A 20,705-nucleotide genomic window follows, 5' to 3' on the forward strand; every position below is an offset into this window, starting at 1 on the left:
AAAGAGAGCAACAGCTTGAATAAAACAGTGCCTGGCATATAGTAAGCCCTCAATACATATTTATTGAATGAATAATTAATCAATATGAAGTGAACATTGTGGTAGACACATCCTATCTAATAAAAGAGTAATATGCAAATTGACCATCACTCCAATACACAAGATGGCTGCCCCATGTGGACACAAGATGGCCACCACAAGATGGCCAGCAGGGGAGGGCAGTTGGGAGGGACCAGGCCTGCAAGGGAGGGCAGTTGGGGGTGATCAAGCCTGCAGGGGAGGGCCGTTAGGGGTAACCAGGCTGGCAGAGGAGGGAAGTTGGAGGCGACCGGGCCTGCAGGGAAGGGCAGTTGGGGGGGACCCAGGCCTGCAGGGGAGAGCAGTTGGGGGGGACCAGGCCTGTAGGGGAGAGCAGTTGGGGCAAACAGGCTGGCAGGGGAGCAGTTAGGCATCAATCAGGCTGGCAGAGGAGTGGTTAGGGACAATCAGGAAGGCAGGCAGGCAAGCAGTTGGGAGCCAGCAGTCCTGGATTGTGAGAGGGATGTCCAACTGCCTGGTAGGATCGGGCCTAAATGGGCAGTCATAGATCCCTCGAGGGGTCCTAAATTGGAGAGGGTGTAGGCTGGGCTGAGGGACACACACCCCCGTGCACGAATTTCGTGCACCGGGCCTCTAGTACAGATATAACACTTAACTGATATATATGATGTACACACACATAATACAGATATTCTCTATATAATAAAAGGCTAATATGCAAATAGACTGAACAGCAGAACAATCGAACAACCAAACAACCCGTCACTATGACATATGCTGACCACCGGGGAGCACGTGCGGAACATGGCGGGCGTCAACAGCAGGCAGCAGAGCACAGAACATGGCAGGCGTCAGCCACAGCGGGATGGTGGGGCAGGTGAGCAGGGGCACCAGACCAAGGTGGGGCACTGGTTGCTGTCATTGGGGCAAGCCTCTGGTGGTTACTGAAAATTCTTTGCTCCGGCGCACTGCGGTCCCACCCGGAGCTTGCATGTGCTGCTGGCACTGGCCCTGCTCACACCCACAGCCTGCACCAGAGCCACCACTCGCACCTGCTGATGGCACTGACCCTGCTTGCACCCACTGCTGGCAATGGCCCCAATCGCTCTGCACCATCAGCGGGTGCAAGCGGGGCCAGCACCATCAGTGCATGGAGCAGCGGCGGCGGGAGCAGGGCTGCCGGAGACAGGGGATGAGGGGCCACAGTGGGAGGGGCGGATGGGGGCATGGAGCATGGGCCGAGACCTGCCCCTGTGCCCACCACAGCCTCACGGCCCACAGTTCCTTTCAAGGTGCACGAATTCGTGCACTGGGCCCCTAGTAACCAATAAAACCATTTAAATCTAATCTAAAATACAAATTGTAATGCATGTTATCACCACATATCTTGTATTTCATTGAAACAATGTTTGGACTGATGTGTTTTTATAAGGGGTTTGGTCCTTTTCTTGAAGTTATTTGGCAACCCTGTCACTGAATTTAGATAAAGGAGATACTGGCCCAAGAGGTCCTTCATGAAAGACAGAGTTGCTTCATGGCGACCTTCTCTACAGTCAAACTGGTGGCAAAGCTAGTTCTTTAAGTGTGAACATTTCACCCTGCTGATAACCCGTCTGTAATGAGAAGGAGAGACATCTTTGACGCTCCCTAATTAATAGAAAAGAAAGCTTTGCAAACTTGATCTTTTAAATTTATGGACTGTTTACTATGTACTAGGAATTATGCTAATTTACTCATATACATGTTTTATTTTGTTTTCACAGTAGCCCATTCTACTGATATCATCCCTAATTAATATATGAGAAAACTGAAGCTTAGAGAGGTTAGATGTTAGGCAACCTGGTCAAGTTCATGAATAGATAGAAGAGTGAGGATTCAAATCCACGTGGTGAAATTTCTTCATTATCATTGTTTTATTTTCTAGAATTTGGATTTAAATGGAATTTCCTCTGGTGATACTTTGGTGAAACTGTAAGATAGCTTTCTATAAAGTTTTGCCAACTGAAGCCAACTTCTCCCAGTGCAAATGCAACTTGCTTCTGAGCTCTGCCCTTAAGATCCTAGCCAGGCTTCTAACGGCCAGGGACCAACCAGAAAGAGGCTCTCTCTCTCTCCCAAAGTTGCCTCAGAGAATTTTTACAGCCCAGTTTTCTACAGGGATCAAACAATGACAAATAAACAGTTTGAAATCATAAGTTGAAGTCCCAGAAACTGCAAGGAGCACCTGGTCTCCCCTGGTCCTGACTGACAGAGACCTCCTGGAGCTCAGACCCTCAGGGCTGTCCTGCTCTTCCCGCCTTCCTACCCTCTGTTCATCTGAGGTCAGATGAACTAGTGCAGAAAGGGAGCTAGAAGGGGTCTCCATCTAGTTCAGTCAAAAAACAGGGAACAGATATTTTATGTGTCAAGAAACAAATGCAGTTCTAGCCCTCCTTCTGCATCACTGGTTAAAGGAAGTAGCTGTTTGTTTCTCTTCTCTGGGCCCCAGTCCCCTCACTTACTCCAAAAGAGAGCAAACCACATGGTCTCTAAGGGTTTGAAAACTTGATCTTTTCATGTTTAAAAAAAAAAATCCTACAATTTATGGACTGTTTACTATGTACTAAGAATTATGCCAAATTCCTCATATACATGTTTTATTTTGTTTTCCCAATAGCCCACCCTACTGATATGATCCCTAATTAATAGAATGAGAAAACTGAAGCTTAGAGAGATTAGGTGGTTAGGTTACTTGGTCAAGTTCATGAATAGATGGAAGAGTGAGGATTCAAATCCCACATCCTTAACCACTACCCTGAGCTGTGCCCGACACACCCTGGATGTTTCTGTAGCACCTCACAGTATGTTAAAGTACAGTCAGATCAAAGTCTCAGGACACCCTCTGGACACTCTTCAAAGGGTCCTTTTTACAATTTTCTGTCCTCTCATCCACTGGCATTAAGAACCCAGTTCTATATCGTGTTTGATGGCAAACGTCCATGTAACACAAAGAAGCCGCAGGGTCTTATCTAGTCATTTCATTTGTGCAAGCCAGGCTCTATGGAGTCCGGACGTCTGTGACTCATCCGTCAGCTCTGGAATCTCTTTCAAAATTTACTGATCTCCTGACAGGAATGGGCAATGGCTTCAGAGAAAATGGAAAGCTCTGAACCTTTGCCAAAATCTCAAACCCAAATGAAACCCAAGTGCTTACGTTGAATTTGGGCACTAACTTTGTTCTTCTGGCTCCTGCAAAGTCAAAGATGTCTCTCCTTCCATTCCTCCAGGCTTAATGAATGACAAATTAGAGTGAGCCAAACACGCACCTTGCAAGGAGGGGCTGCCAGACTGATTTCTGATCTAATGGCCTAAGGATTTTCTCTGACATGGTTAAGCTAGAGACAGTCCATTTAGAGGAAAAGCAGTTAAAGGGTAGTCTGATAAAAATCTTCCATTACTGCTAAAGCAGAGGTTTATAGGAGACAGAGTGGTGAAGTAGGGAGAATGTGTGCTTTAGTTTCTAGGGGACCGAGGTATGTTTCCCAATTCTTCCACTTAGTAACTGTGTAACCTTAGGCAAGTTATTTAGCCTCTCTGAGCCCTGGTTTCTTCATCTGTAAAAATGAGAACAATTATTTACCACATAGGGTTGTTGTGAGGATTAAAGGAATTAATCATGTAAAAACTAAATACATTTTTTCCTCCCCCAGTTCCACAAAATTATGGAAATTTAGAGTCAAAAGAGACTTATGATATTGAGTTTAAAGAACTGATTATATAGATTAGTAAGGTAAAGCCCAGGGAATTAAAATCCAAAATCATGATTAGTTAATGGAATTCTAGTCCATTCTATCTGTGGCCACTTGAAAATTTCGCAAATCCTCCATATAAAATATGCTTATATATCAATCAACACAATTTATGGAGTATATTTTATGTATTCAGCACTGTGTTAAAAATTGTAAGGTATTTGAAAAAAATATCAGGCATTATCAATAACAGGCATTATGATCTGGGTGTGTGCAATGTTCTCAGCTTTCAGTTTTGGGGATGGATAAATTAAGTGTAAGATGTGACACATGCCATCAAGGAAACTACCATTTACTTGTGAAAACAACATTGATCCACATGAAACAGATAGAGAACCATGTAAGGTGGCTCATATAAGTGCAAATGATATGGTTTAGACATGAATCTAGAAGGTAAGAAGTAAGCACAGGAGGGGTCAGAAGAGGCCTCCTGGAGTTACCAAGCTTTGAAGGATTCCACTGTTATTAAGAGACTAGAGACCCAGTGCACAACATTCATGCACTGCAGGGGGAGGTGTTCCCCTCAGCCCAGCCTGCACCCTCTTGCAGTCCTGGACCCCTTGGGGATGTCCGACTGCTGGCTTAGGCCCACTCCCTGCCCCAGGGGTCCTTAGCGCTTCCACAGAGGCAGGAGAGGCTCCCACCACCACCGCTGCGCTCGCCAGCCATGAGCCCAGCTCCTGGCCCAGCAGTGTTCCTGCATTGAGCATCTGCCCCCTGGTGGTCAGTGCATGTCATAGTGACTGGTCGTTCAGCCATTTGGTCAATTTACATATTAGCCTTTTATTATATAGGAGGATTGGCAAAGGAGAGAAGAAGCCATAGGTCACTTTCCAAATGGAAGAGTCACTCTATCTGAAGCTTTGTTGTCTTATTGGAAGATAGCAATGAATTAGCTTTTATATTACAAATTGTTGTGAAGACTAAATTTAGCACAGTACTTGTCACATGGTGAGAACTTACTAAATAATCAGCCATACGTACACTGAGTTAATGCTTGAAAAATGCTGTAAGGTAGTTATCATTATTCTCCCCATTTCATCATGAGGAACCTGAGTTAAGTGCAATTAAGTATGAGCATATTAATGCATTTTTTTCACTAATAAATGAGTAAAAGTAATATGGGTAAGTTACTTCTGAAATGAAGTGGTAAAAAAATGGGTATATCTTTTCCCATGGTCTCTTTTCCCATTTTTAGTAGAGAGAATTCCAAAAATTAAAAGAAGGGTGGGACCACAGGATAAAAGGAGAGTGGATCTCTAAATGACAACATGGAAAGTTGCTCAAAAATAAATATCTCCCATTGAACTGGAACAGCAGCATGAAACAAGCTTTTAAAGTACAACCACCAAAATTCCAGGATTTACTTGTTATAATTCCGAACATTAGTAATTCATTTACTAAGGGTGTTTTAAGAAGACTGAATTGGGACACATTAAAGCAATAGCAGATAAGTTGGGGAATGGTTAGAAAAGGAATTTAACTCTTCTACAGTTTTTTTCTTATCTTGGCAGAAGATAAAGTTACTAATTTTAGCCTCTGATACATTATATAGACATACTGTAATCTCCCAGGTAGCCTCTAAAGATTCACAATTCCAAAACAGTAGTGGAGAAAATTTGAATTAGATAAAAATATTTAATGGAAAGAAGGTCATAAAGGAAGGTCAATTACAATGGTGAACCCCAAATACATTAGTAAGTAGAAATATATTGGCAAGTGCATTAAATATAAATGAATAAATGTTCCAAATAAAAGATAAAAATATAAGAATGGGTTTTAAAAAGCTAACCATATGCTACTTACAAGATAAATATCTATGAAATTAAATGGTTAAATAGAATGATTAAAAATAAAATAATGAAAAATGATATACCAGGCAAATTCTACCAAAAGACAGCTGATTAACTATGCTAACATCAGACCAAATAGACCTAAAGTAAAAAGGAAAAAATGCTAAAGATAAAGAGGGAGCTTTCATAATGATAAAACGTTCCAGTACAACAATTTGAAATTTATATGTGCCTACATAAAGTAAAAATTGACAGAGTTACCAGGAGAAAGAAGAAGAAGAAAAAAAAAAATATATATATATATATATATATATATATATATATATATATATATATATATAAATATATATATATATATATATATATATATATATATATATATATATATATATATATATATATATATCAGAGAAATATGCTAATTATCCGATATGGCGCCACATCATGACCGTCAACAAAGTGGGCAGGGCTGTGGGGCCGTGAGGCGAGACTCTGGGTTGCATGCAATTTTGTCCCGCCCAGGCAGACTCCCCCGAGTCCCGCAGACATATCCCGAAGCGGACCCAGGGTTTAGTAAACTTTACTGGAGCTGCTCCCCACACCCCCATCCCCTGCCCCAGGACCACGCTGCCTGGAGCAGGGCACCCTGGCAGCCTCCTAACAGGCAAGCAGCCAGGGAGAACCATGTGGGGCGGGGGCGGCAGGGAGCCAAGTTCCTGGGGGTCTGAGGAGAGCGCCTGACAGGAGCCCGGACTGCAAAGAAGGAGGAGGAAGGGCCACAGGGAGCTCTTCCAATCCCCCTGCACGAACACCCTACCTCCTGGGGGACGGGGAGGCTGACGGGACCGGGAGAAGACCCAGCTTCGCGGGTAGCTGCGGCCTGCACCTCCGATTCCCGATCTCTTCCCCCTGCCACCCCTGCCGGGGCGACCACAACATAATAGCACACTGGTGATGACTGTCAGCGCTCCTGAGGTACCCAGGGCCTCCACTGCTGCTGCCGGAGGCGGGGGGGGGGGGGGGGGGGGGGGGGGGCCTCCCCACCACTGGGGCCGGGCACGCCTCTCCTCCCTATAACTCCAGACCTGGGTGGAGGCAGGCTCAAGTGGCCCCCCTGACAGCAGCAGCACTGTCTCTGCAGTGGAAGTGCACTGAACCTCACTGGGGGCTGTGGCTAAACCCCCCTCCTAGTTCACCTGGCCCCGCCCTGGCCCGGCCTCATCGCTCCAGGAGATTGGAGCCCCGCCCTGAGCACTTAGAGCTATGAAACAACCACATTTAAAAAATGGCGTCAAGTGGGGAGGTTTGACAGTTACTCCCCCTTCGGCCTCGCCACCCCCCTAACGCCCCCTAGTTCCCCCCTCCCCCACCTGCCAGCACCTCCAGGGATGACCACCACTACAGGGCTGCTGGCCAGAGCCCGCCCCTCCGAGGCCTGCAAAACCCTCTGCAAAGCTTCCATAGCTACAGTCCCAGGAAACAATCGAGCCCTCCTCCCCTAATCTGCACCTGCTACCTGCAATGGTACCTGTGGGCTTAAAAGTAACAATCCCTTCCATTTAGACATCACTTACTTGATGAAACATTTCTAGGTTTATTAGCTCAGAACCTCCTCATGACAACCCAGTGAGGTAGGCGGAAAAGAGATTATAATTCCCATGGTATATGTGTATGTATTCAGAAATGAAGCTCAGAGAGGAAAAGTGTCAAGCCCAGTGGTTCCCAAGGTGCAGCACATGCCCCACAAGGAGCAATTTAATTTTAAGTGGGGGCAATTTGAGAATGAGTTAACAGTGATTTTTTTGCATTTCTTATGGTTCTAGGGGGCCTCATCTACAGCGTATCTATATATATAAAAGCATAAGCGACCATCGCAACCAAAAGGACGACCGAACAGGCTGTGTGGGGCAATCAGGCTGGCAGGGTGGTTAGTGAGGGGCAACCAAACGACTGAGCAGCAGGCTGTGTGGGGCAACCAGGCCCGCAGAGGGGGCAGTTGGGGGTGACCAGGACAGCAGGCAGGGTCAGTGAGGGGCGACCAGGCTGGCAGAGGGGGGCAGTGAAGGGTGACCAGGCTAGTGGGGGGGGCGTAATTGGGGGCAACCAGGCCGGCATGGAGGGCCGTAAAGGGTGACCAGGCTGGTGGAGGGGGGGAAGTTTAGGGTGACCAGGCCAGCAGTGGGGACAGTTAGGGGCGATCAGGCAGGCAGGCAGGTGAGCAGTTAGGAGCCAGTAGTCCAGGATTATGAGAGGGATGCCCGAGGGGTCCCGGATTGGACAGGGTGCAGGCTGGGCTGAGGGGGGACTCCCCCCCCATGCACAAATTTCATGCACCAGGCCTCTAGTCCTATATAATAAAAGGCTAATATGCAAATGACTGAATGGTAGAATGACCACAAATGGGCAGACACTCAACACAGGAGCTGCTCCCTGGTGGTCAGTGAGCTCCCCAAGGGGGAGCGCTACTCAGCCAGAAGCTGGGCTTACAGCTGGCAAGCACAGTGGCAGTGGTGGGAGCCTCTCTTGCCTCCATGGCAATGCTAAGGATGTCTTACTGATGGCTTAATGGGCCTAAACCTTCAGTTGGACATCCTCCCAGGGCTCCTGGACTGTGAGAGGGTGCCGGCCAGGTTGAGGGACCGCCCTGACCCAAGTGCACAAATTTGACTCCTGCAAATTGGCTCATACACTGGGCCTGTAGTCTATAATAATTATAGAAGTAACGGATACCAAACGCAGCAACAAAATCAGTAAAGATGTAGAATACTTAACATGATTAACAGACTCGGTTTAATTGACAAATATAGAGCACAATATCCAGCAACTTTATTATGTACATTCTTTAAAAGTAGGTAGAATATTAGCAATTTACTCTATATTGACCCATAAAGCAATTCTCAACAAATTTCAGAGTTTTCAAATTAGAAATCAACTACATGAAGACTACTAAAAAAATAAAACAACACAAATACATGGAAACTAAGCAACATGCTACTAAACAACCAATGGAGCAAAGAGAAAATCAAACAGAAAATCAAAAACTATCTTGAAGAAAAAAAAAAACATGAAAATTAAAACACAAGTTTCAAAATGTATGGGATGCAGCAAATGCAGTTTTTAGAGGGTAGGTCTATACCTCAAGAATCAAGAAAAATCCTATATAATCTAATTCCACACCTAAGTAAACTTGAAAAAGAAGAATAAACAAAAAACAAAGTAAACAGAGGGAAGGAAACAGTCAAGATCAGAGCAGAAATAAAGAAAATAGAAATTTAACAAAATAGAAAGATCAATAAAACTAAGAGCTTGTTCTTTAAAAAAAAAAAAAAGCAAAATTGACAAAACTTTAGTCAAAATCATCAAGAAAAAGAGAGCCCAAATAAATAAAATCATAAATGAAAGAGGAACAGTTACACTTGTCACCACAGAAATAAAAATAATCATTAAAGAATATTATGAACAATTATCTGACAAGAAATTTGACAACCTAGAAGAAATGGATACATTTTTAGAAGTATATATCCTTCCAAGATTGAACCAGGAAGAAATACAAAATCTAAATGGACTAATTAATAGCAATGAAATTGAAGCTTTAAAAAAATAAAAAATAAAAGAAAAACACACAAAACTCCAAACAAAAAGAAGTCCAGGACCAAAGGGAGTCACAGGAAAATTCTACCAAACATTCAAAGAAGAATTAACACCTGTCCTTGAATTATACCCTGATACCAAAACCAGACAAAGACATTTTTAAAAAGTTTACAGGCCAACCAATATCCTTGATGAACATAGATGTAAAAAATCTCAACAAATATTAGCAAACTAGATTCAACAACATACTAAAAGGAATATATATATATATATATATATATATATATATATATATATATATATATATATATCATGACCAAATGGGTTCATCCCAGACATGCAAGGGTGGTTCAAGATTTATAAATAAATCAACATGATAAATCACATTAACAAAAACAATAATTAAAACCATAGGATCATTTCAATAGATGCAGAAAACGCATTTGAAAAATTTCACAGCTTTTTATAACAAAAATTCTCAACAAAATGGGTATTGAATGAAAACATATTAAGATAATAAAGATTATATATGACAAACCAATAGCAATGGTGAAATGCTGAGAGCTTTTCCTCTGAGATCTGGTACAAGACAAAGATGCCTACTATTACCACTTCATTTAACATAGTATTAGAAGTCCTAGCCACAGCAGTCATATAAGTAAAAGAAATGAGACATCCAAATTGAAAAGGAAAATAATCAAACTATCATTATTTTCAGATGGCATAATATTATATGGAGAGAACACTAAAGACTTCACCAAAAAACTATTAGAATAAATGCATTGAGCCAAACCGGTTTCGGCCTATTAGAATAAATGAATTCAGTAAAGCTTCAGGATACAGAAACAACATATAGAATTCTGTAGTGTTTCTATATACAAATAACAAAAAATCAGGAGAAATTAAGAAAATAATCATATTTATAATTGCATCAAAAAGCATAAAATTAACCAAATAAGTGAAAGACCCATACTCTGAAAACTACTGCACACAGAAGAAAGAAATTGAATAAAATACAAATAAATAAAAGTATATACCATTCTCATGGATTGCAAGAATTCATATTATTAAAATGTCTTTACTACCTAAAACAATATACATATTCAAAGCAATCCCTATTAAAATACCAATGGCATTCTTCTCAGAACTAGAACAAATAATCCTAAAATTTATATGGAAACACAAGACCTGAAATCACCAAAGAAATATTTAGAAAGAACAAAGTGGGAGGCATCATGCTCACTGATATTAAACTACTAGAGGCCTGGTGCACAAAATTTGTGCATGGGGGGTGTCCCTCAGCAAAGCCTGTGCCCTCTCGATATCTGGGACCCCTCGGATAGGGGCCCTAGGCCTAGCCAGCGATCAGTGCCTATTGGGGCTTTCATTCCCCTGGCTGCTGGCAGATGGCCCTGCCCCACCGCTGCCACTGTTTGCCATCTGTGTGGTACTGCCCCTCCTCCCCTAGCACCAGTCGCCTCCCTCTGCGGGCAACAGGCATGGGGTGTGATCACTTGGCTGGCCTGGGCCTTCCTCTGTGGGGCATCGCTGGCCGGCCCTGCACACCTGCCACAGCATCACTGGCTGGTGGCCTGGGCCTCCATCTGTGGGGCGATCTATCGCAGGGCCCCCAGATCGATTGTCCCACAGAAGGAGGCCCAGCCCACCTGTTGCAGCACCGCTGGCTGGGTAACCTTGGCCTCCCTCTTTGGGGTGATCGATCGTGGGGCTCCATGATCGATCACCACACAGTGGGTGGCCTGGGCCTCCCTCTGCAGGGAGATTATGGGGCAATGGCAGGGCCCCCCTACCAATTGCATCACACCCACCTTGGCTGGCCTGGCTCCAGTGCATGTCATAGCATGGTCATCTGGAAGGTCATCCGGACAGTCGTTCTGCTGTTCTGTCGTTCAGTCTATTTGCATATTATGCTTTTATTACTATAGGTACTACGAAGCTATAGTAATCAAAATAGTGTGGTACTAGCATAAAAACAGATGTATGGCCTGGCTAGTGTGTCTCAGTGGTTGAATGTTGACCTAGGTACCAGAAGGGCATGGTTCAATCCCAAGTCAGGACACACATGCCCCAGTTGCAAGCTCAATCCCCAATAGGGGGCATATAGGAGGCACCCAATCAATTATTCTTTCTCATCATTGATTGAGGTTTTTTTCTCTCTCTCCCTCTCCCTTCCTCTCTGAAATCAATAAAAATATATTTTAAAAAAACAGATATATGAATCAATGGAATAGAGAGCCCAGAAAGAAACCCTTGCTTATATGGTCAACTAGAAGCACAGTCAACTAGAGTGCACAAAATGCATGCACTTGGGGTGGGGGTGCCTTACTGCACCCTCTCACAGTCCAGGAGCCCTCAGGGGATGTCCGACTGACAGTGTAGGCCTGCTCCCAGCTTCTGGCTGAGCAGTGCTCCTCCTATGGGAGTGCACTGACCACCAGGGGGCAGCTCCTCTGTTAAGCATCTGCCCCCTGGTGGTCAGTGCACATCACAACAACTGGTTGTTCCACTGTTTGGTCTATTTGCATATTAGCCTTTTATTATATAGGATTAGTCTATGACAAAGGAGGCAATTTTATACAAGACAGTCTCCTTAATAAGTAGTATTGGGAAAACTGACAGATTCATGCAAAAAAAAATTAAACCACTTTATTGCACCATATACAAAAATAGATTTAAAAATGGATTATAGGCTTAAATGTAAGACATGAAAGCACAAAACTTCTAGAAGAAAAAATAGGCAGTAAATTGACATTGCTCTTAGCAATATCTTTTTGGATATGTCTCCTCAGGCAAGGGCAGTAACAACAACAAAACAAATGGAACTACATTCAACTAAATAATTACCCTATGTTTCTACTTCTTCTTTTGCACAGTGAAGAAAATCATCAACAAAACACAGACAACTTACTGAATGGGAGAATGCTTTTGGCAAATGATACATTTGATAATGGGTTAATGTTCAAAATATATAATGAACTCATATAACTTAACCCGAAGAAAACCCCCAACAAACAATCTCATTAAAAAATGGTCAGAGGACCTGAATAGATATTTCTTCAAAGAGAACATACAGATGGCCAACAGATATATGACAAAATGCTCAACATCACTAATCACCAGGGAAATGCAAATTAAAACCACACTAAGATATCATTTCAGACATGCCAGAATGGCTATCATCAAATATCAACAAAGTAAGTGCTGGCAAAGATGTGGAGAAAAGGGAACCCTCATCTATAAATTGTAAATTAGTGTAGCCACTATAGAAAACAGTATGAAGATTCCTCAAAAAAAAATAAAATAAAATAAAATAAAATAGAGCTACCAGATGATCAAACAATTCTACTTCTGAGTATTTATCAATAGAAAACAAAAACACTAATTTGAAAACATGTGCACCCCTATGTCCACTGAAGCAAAGATAAAAAATAAAAAGTAAAACTAAGAACAAAGAGAATATGAAAAAAGCCAAAATGTATTCTTTAAAAGGTTATAGTTTAAAAATGTTTTAAACTAGTGGGATTGATCAAAATTTTTGTAAAAGAAAGAGACAGAAGGTGTAAATAACCATTATCTAGAATGAAATTGTTATAGACATTAAATAGAAAGGAGATATTATACTAAATAAACATAATAAAACTAGTGGTCTTGTGCATGAAATTCATGCATGGAGTGGGGGTGTTCCTCAGCCCAGCCTGCACCCTCTCCAATCTGGGATCCCTTGGGGGATGTTCAACTGCCAGTTTAGGCCCGACCCCACGGGGATCGGGCCTAAACTGACAGTCGGACATCCCTGTCGCAATCCAGGACCACTGGCTCCTAACCACTCATCTGCCTGATCGCCCCTAACCACTCTGCCTGCTGGCCTGATCAACCCCAACCCGCCCCCCGCTGCTGGCCTGCTCATCCCCACCTGCCCCCCCGCCAGCCTGCTTGCCCCCAATTGCCCTCCCCGACGGCCTGCTCGCCCCCAACTGCCGTCTCCTGCCAGCCTGATCACCCCTAACCACCTCTGCCTCGGCCCCACCACCATGGCTTTGTCCGGAAGGTCTCCCAGGAGGTCTTCTGGTCTAATTAGCATATTACCCTTTTATTATATAGATTTTTGGATATAATAGACAAATTCCTAGAAAAACATAATATTAAAACCGACTGAAGAATAAGCAGAAGACCTAAATATGTCTATAGCCATAGATAAAAGTAAAGCAGTAGTCACAAATTTTCCTAGAAAGAAAATTTTAGGCCCAATTTTTTTCACTGGCAAATTCTAAAAGTATTCAAGAAAAATATAATTTCAATTTTATATGGTCTCTTCCAAGAAACAAACAAACAAACAAAGAGTGAGTGTTCCATACCTTTCACTGTATAAGAATGCCATAAACTTGACAACTCAAGGAAAGGATATTATAGGCAATCTCATTTATAAACTTTGATGAAAAAGTCCTAAACAATATTAACCAACCAAATGAAGAAACTTATAAAAACAAGAATACATTATGATCACGTAGGACTTATTCCAGAAATGCAAGACTGATTTACATTAGGAAAAAAGTTTAAAAACTTAAAAATTAAATTAACAATTTTAAAATATATATTAACAGATTAAAGGGGAAAATGCTTATCTCAATAGAGGAAGTGACAACCTTTGATCCAATTCAAAATTCACTAATGATTTTTAAAAATGTTATTAGCAAATTTCATATATTGGTGAGCTACAGATAAATAATTTTCATTAATAAGAGAGTATAAGTTTGTTGAATAAAAAAATCAATATATAGAAATCACATATGAGGAACAAATAAAATTTCAAAGATACAATGAATGCCTCAACAACTTAGGAATGTCTATCATGAAAACAGTTCAGATCTTTCAGAGACAAGTAAAAACTTTATTTCATTGCATTAAAGAAAACCTAAATAAAGAAGTATATGGTCTTCATAGATTGGGACACTTGATATAGCAGATATTCTCCCCCAAATCCGTCTCTATATTCAATGCATTCCAGTTGAAATCCAGATAAGACTCTGGGTTGAACTTCAAAGTTGATACCAAGATGTATATGGCTGTTCTAGCTACATGGAAAGAAGGAATCCTGTGGAGTCAGGAACCACTTCCTTCTGGGAGGTGTCCAGGGAGGCACTGTAAAAAGTTGGCACCTGTTTGTCACAGGCAGGACTGGGGGCTAGCCACCGAAGAGGACCTCTGTGAGTGAGAATGCAAGACTGGCAGGATACTTCTTTAGGGCAATAAAAGCTTTCTTCAGTTGCTTGTAAGTGGCATCATTGGCAAGTTTTAACAGATGGTAGGAATTCTCTTGGTCCAAGTTCAACTGGAAATCATAGGACTGATCAAAGGGACACTGTGACCAGTTTCTGGGTGATCTGGGTCAGGATCCCAGTGGTCAGCTGACCCCCTTCATCATTCAGACCTACAATGTAACTAGAAGAAAAGCTGTTACTATGAAGCATTCCTGCAGACATGCATCTCCAGGGCTCAAAGGTGACTGTACAGCCCCGTCCACTAGCTGGACACCTGCAGCTGATTTTCCTAACTAACGCTCAGCTAGAAAGGCAAGGTAGATGGTGGCTTTGAATAGTTCTATGAATCTGCAGGGGAAGGGAGAGAAGATACATTATGTTTGATGTGAGAAAAGGGAGACAGGAGGTTGAGAATAAACTTCCAGAGACTTTTGACAACAAACTGGTTTAAAAGTCAAGAGTCATCTCAGCTGGAGTCTAAATCAAGACTTAAGTTAAGAAAGAGGCAATTTATTCAAGTTTAAGTTTATATTCAGGGCTAGGATTTATGCAAAAGGTTGAGGTATTTGATTTTGAAACATGTTTTTTTTATAAAATGAAGATTAAACAATGAACAGTACAGGAGTGGCACTAAATAACTTCTTACTTAAATTTAGCTGTTATAATTTTGAGTTGTACTTTTATAAGAAAAGACACAGCCAAAACCGGTTTGGCTCAGTGGATAGAGCGTCGGCCTGCGGACTGAAGGGTCCCAGGTTCGATTCCGGTCAAGGGCATGTACCTTGGTTGCGGGCACATCCCCAGTGGGGGGTGTGCAGGAGGCAGCTGATAGATGATTCTCTCTCATCGATGTTTCTAACTCTCTATCCCTCTCTCTTCCTCTCTGTAAAAAATCAATAAAATATATAAAAAAAGAAAAGACACAGATGCTTCCTTCTAGCTTCCTCTAAGTCATTGGTTCTCAACCTTGGCTCTGTTAGAAATAAGTAGAGAGCTTTAAAAATCCTGATGCCCAGGCCACACCAACCCAATCAAATTAAAACCCTGAGAGTGGGACCCAGGTATTAATACTTTTTCAAGTTCCCAGGATTCAAATGTGTTGTCAGTGTTAAGAACCTCTACTAGGAGAAAAAGCAAGCCTTCAGAATCAGCGGATTAGTAGCAACATCAATTTTTAGAGCCTTCTCTAGACCAATTAAACCAGAATCTCTGGAAGGAAGCTTAGACACTGTGATTTTTTTCCCCAAAGCTCCCTAGGTGATTCTAATGTGCTGATTGGATTGAGAACCACTGGTCTTAGGATTTCTGTTGACATTGCCTACCATACTCAGCACTGTCAATACCTACTGGTGACTTTCTATAACAGTGTGTTCAATTTTTATGCATTTGGATAGTTCTTAGTGTAAACTAATAAAGTCCAAGTTAAAAAAACACACACATTTATTCAACATTTATTGAATATCTATTGAAAACAAGATATATTACTCATCTTCAGGTTAGAAAAAAGCCCAAACAAATACAAATTCCAGTTTCCAGTAAGTTGTGGGTGGTCCCAGTACCACCAACCCCTGGTTAAAGGACTCTGACATCATGAAAAGCAATTTAAGATATAGTGTATATATCTTTTCTCCAAACCCTCAAATACAGCCCAGTCACATGAACCATATAGCACCTCTCCTATTCTCACAGTTTGGGAAAAGAGGAGAGGGTAAGGTGGTGATAATAGAAGGCAACATCACAGCAAATATTATAATAGCACTGCCAGCCCTGTTGTACCTGAGAAGTGGTGTTCACACTCACAAGAGCAGTGTAGCAAGTTATGCTCCTCTGGCACCTTCTTGGCAGGCATGTAAGTCCTAAATGACTTAGCAAAATCTGGGGCTTGTAAGGCCAGAACACTCGTTTACAGCTGGAAACACTATTAGGAGTCATCTGAGGACCCTACAGACACCATGTTTCTGTGTGGTCTTCCCCCAAGTGCCCCTTCACCAGACACTGCTCCAAGGACAAGTGCAACCCCTGATAACATACACACAAAGGACCCTAAATAACAAACTCTGTGTTCTAAAATGTTTTGTTGTGTTTCTAGTTTATAACGTTCCTTGGCAGATGTTATCCCTGGCATGACAGACACAGTCACTCTCTACTTAGTTTTTACATGTGAGGATGCAGAGATCCAGAAGGATGAGGCAGTGGCTCAGGTCACATTAACAGTAGGGGACAGAGTTGGGATGTAAACTGGAGTCTTTCCCATTAGAATCCATGTTTTCTCCTCCACTATGTAATAGGAACACATCACTATGGTGCCAGCCATTTTGGTCATTCTGGTCATTCTGACATTCCAGTCGCTTGGCTTTTATATATATAGATTGTTTGTTGCTCTCTTTCCCTCAAAGGATTTGAGTAAGCCTCTGTTAGGATTGGTCATCACATTTTGTCCCCCAACATAATTCCTTTGAGTAAAATGGTTTTAGGGTCAGAACTTGGGATTGTACAGAATATGACACAGGACTTCATAGTACAAAGGTCAGAATTATAAGTAAATTTTACACATCAGAAAGGGCCATGGCCTCTGATCTGAAAGGAAAGTTGAATCTCTAAACCTCAAATTAGATCAAGTATCCACAGCAGTGTTTTCATCCTTATTTAGACAGATTTCTTTTTAAAGAATAATCATTAGGAATTGATGTGTGAGTTTGCTTGTTATGATGTGATATTGCAAGAGAACCAGGAATAGTTGTATCCTTTCCCATTAATCACTCGTCGCCATTCTATCCATCCCCACCCCCTACCCTGACAGCGTTATATGCATAAAGTACAATAACAGAATGGGAACAAAGGTGCCAGTTTATTAATATCTGTGCAAGAGCCCAGCCTCCGAACTAAAATGTTGTGTTATAGCATGTGGCTTAGATTTGAGGCTAAAGTAGACAAACAACCCATACTCTCCTGTCTCCTGTCCACACCCCAAATCTAAACTATGAGGTCAGTGTGCTTCCCAGGAGCTTTCATGGGAGAGATGTCCAGAGTGGGTTCACTCATCCACTGGCCATATGGAAACACAGAAGAGCAAGGAGACTAGACCTCTGGTGATGCTGTTACCTTAACAATTCAAAGATGTGGAGGAAGGTAGGGTGCAAGAGCAAAGAGGAGAGCAATGGTCCTTTCCTTATAAGGCACAGTAACTGTGCTTGCTGGTAAAATGTGGCCAGATGAATGCTCTGCACTAAGACCAGTCAGGCCATCAACTTCCCGTCCCAGCAGGGTAAGCAGGACCTAGGAGAAGGGTGGGCTGCAGTGGGCCTGGCTGGGAAAATGGTAGAATCATCCTCATTCTAAAAAAGACTCAGGTTCCATTTTTTCCCCTCCTCTCTTTCCTTTTCCTTCACCCATTCTTTCTTTTGCTATAAAATAATATTATACCTATAGATGTTGTGGAGCTTATGTCTTGAAATAAAAAAGTAAGACTAAAATTACTTTCTGTGATCATATAGCCCTTATTCTTACTGATTATTGACCACAGAGATCAACTTATTAAAAAGTGCATCTTCTTGTTTTCCCTTGTCTAATGTATCAAGAACTTCTCTCAGAGTTTCTGGATTTCAAGGACAGAAACACTTGAATTCCTTATCTGTACCCCCTGATTATGTCTCCTTGTTACCACTGACTGGCTTCCCATGGCCCCGCTGAGAACAGGCCCTTGCTGAGCATGGTGGAACTGCTTCTACCCCACCCCTGGCCTCAGGGGAGAGGACCCTGCTCTACCCATACTCCTCTCCACAGGCATGGTCACTAGTCTCTCCCCACACATCAATGGTAACTTCACATGAGAACTGAAGATAGGAAAATGGATGTACTGAACCCAGAGAAATGCCACAACTACTAACACTTCTCCTGGGCTTCCCTCCGCAGGTCAGGGCAGATCATCCCCAATGCAGAAACTGTTCTAGGCCTTAGAATCTGGGCCTAGCCAATCTCTGTGCCCAGGAAAGAGAGTACTTATTGCCTCCTCTTCAGGTCAGCCTAAGTCCTGTCTCCCAGGTTCTTGTTGTCTACCCTGACACACTCCTTCCAGGATGACACTTAGGGAAAAAAGCCCATGTCCTTTGGGAAAAACCCCACCCTTGTCCCAACTCCCAGGGGGTGGTCTTGCCCTCCCAACTGCCACTCAGTCCCAAATCTGAGATCAGTGCCTTTCTCAAACTTGAGTTTTATGTTAACTCAATCATCTTTTATAAGATCACCACCATATTAGCCCCTACAAAGAGCTGTATCTGAGTGGATAATGGGCTTTCATTCTCCTTGCTAAAGCTTAATTTCAATCCATGTAATACATGATGAATAGCATGTACTACCTACCTGCTTCCTGTTCCAGGGTTGGTAGTTATAGGAAGACGATTCTTCAGAGAAGGAGGAAAAGAGGGGCAGAGGTAGTAAAAAAGAAAGTTGGAGGAGGGAAGGAGGAATGGAAGGAGAGCAAGAAGGAGGGAAGAATGAAGAAAATAAATGGTAAAGGTGATTAACATTACAGGAGGTTAGGCATGTGAGCCATGTCGTGGTCAAGGCAGATGGGAAGGTCTTGATGAAGGAACTGGATCCCTCTGTGGAAACCAGTGAGATGGAGAACACAAGTGGGAGGTCCATAAAGACAGAGAGCCCCCTCCTCCCGCTCATGTGAGGATGCCCATTCCTGCTTCAGCCTGCCCTGAGGGCTCTTGCCAGTCCACCCCTGAACAATGCCAGGCAAGCTGAGGCAGAGCCATCCAGATTGACTCAATTCCCATGTCCACTAAGGCCCAGCTGCCTCAAGGGATAGTGGGACAGGAGTTAAAATGGTGGGAGAAAGGTAGACAATACTGAGACAGATCACATGCTCATACAGTTCATTAAAAAGCAGTCTTCCAATAATGGGGGATATCTCTCCTTTGATGTTCAGGTATGTAGATAACCTAGAGCAAAATGCTTAATTGCAACTAATTACTTATTGTGTATTTCTCCCCATGCTTTTGTGTGTCAGGTTTGTCTATTTGTCTCTTCTGTTCTATTTTCAGACAGAGGGGTTTAAGCGAAAAACCTTCCGAATATATTCATGAATATTTTAGCATGTATTTTTTGTACACATTTAATATTCTCTCCAGGGCACAGAGCAAGAAAGCAATAAGAGGAAGCTAGACCACTGTTTGGTGCCAGCTGCCCAACAGCTGCTGCTCTCAGAAGGAAGGGGCAGGTTCCCTAAGCTGGCAGTCTGAAGGGCTCCAGCAAAGCCAGAAGAGGGCATACAGCTTTCCTGTTCAAAGGCAGAGGGTAGTGGGGTCGCAAGGGTGTGGGGTAAGGAAAGGAGGAGAGGCACAGGGGGTATCATCAACTGTGTCTGTAAAGAGGTAGAAGGGTTCTGCCCGCGTTTATTCACTCACTCGTTCATTCCAAATTAATTGTGAATACTTGCTCTGACCCTGAAGTTGTACTAGTGTTAAGGGTACAAAGTTGAAGAGAGCATGGTCACTGACATAAGGAGCTCATAGCAAAGAGGGCTGCTAGCACACTAACCAGGAACCATGATGGTCACAAATGCTATGGGAGAAGTCGGGTGTATCAGGAGGGGACATTCAGGGAAGATTTCCTGAGGGAGACTTCTTTGTAAATGTGACTATTTCTGGTTTTGTGCTTCCATCTGCTGTGTTTCCTCCCTTACTTACCACTCCCACCCCCACCCCAGTCACTGGTTTTCTAATAAAGCAATGTTTGGGAAATCATACATTTTTCTTGAATACATTAAAAGGGAAAAGATATTTGCCCATATAAAGGCCTAACTCTAAACCTCTTTGCATGCCTCTACCTTCCAATCAGATTTTGTCAGACTCTCCTTCTAGGAGTAGAGAACAACCAAAGAGGAACCAAAGATAAATAGCATAAAGTAATCCAAAAGGACTGCATATTTTAGGCTTAATGTACTTCCTCCCTAAAATTATGATAATTTTTAAAATCTCAAATGCTGATATCTCAGACATAGGCCAGGCCACAGAGGGCGATCTTTTTTTTACCATCCTCCCCCCACCCCAATCATTCAACTACATGTATTTGTAAAGCCCAACACACCTGTACCTAGAGCAAGGAAGAACGCTGGGTGTGGTCATCAAAGAACATTGGATAAAATGCTACTTTCAAAATTCTTCGTTGTCTTCTGATTCTACATGCCACACCTACCTAGCTGAAGT

This window comes from Cnephaeus nilssonii (assembly GCF_951640355.1).
Source record: "Cnephaeus nilssonii genome assembly, chromosome: 4".
NCBI classification, from domain to species: Eukaryota; Metazoa; Chordata; class Mammalia; order Chiroptera; family Vespertilionidae; genus Cnephaeus; species Cnephaeus nilssonii.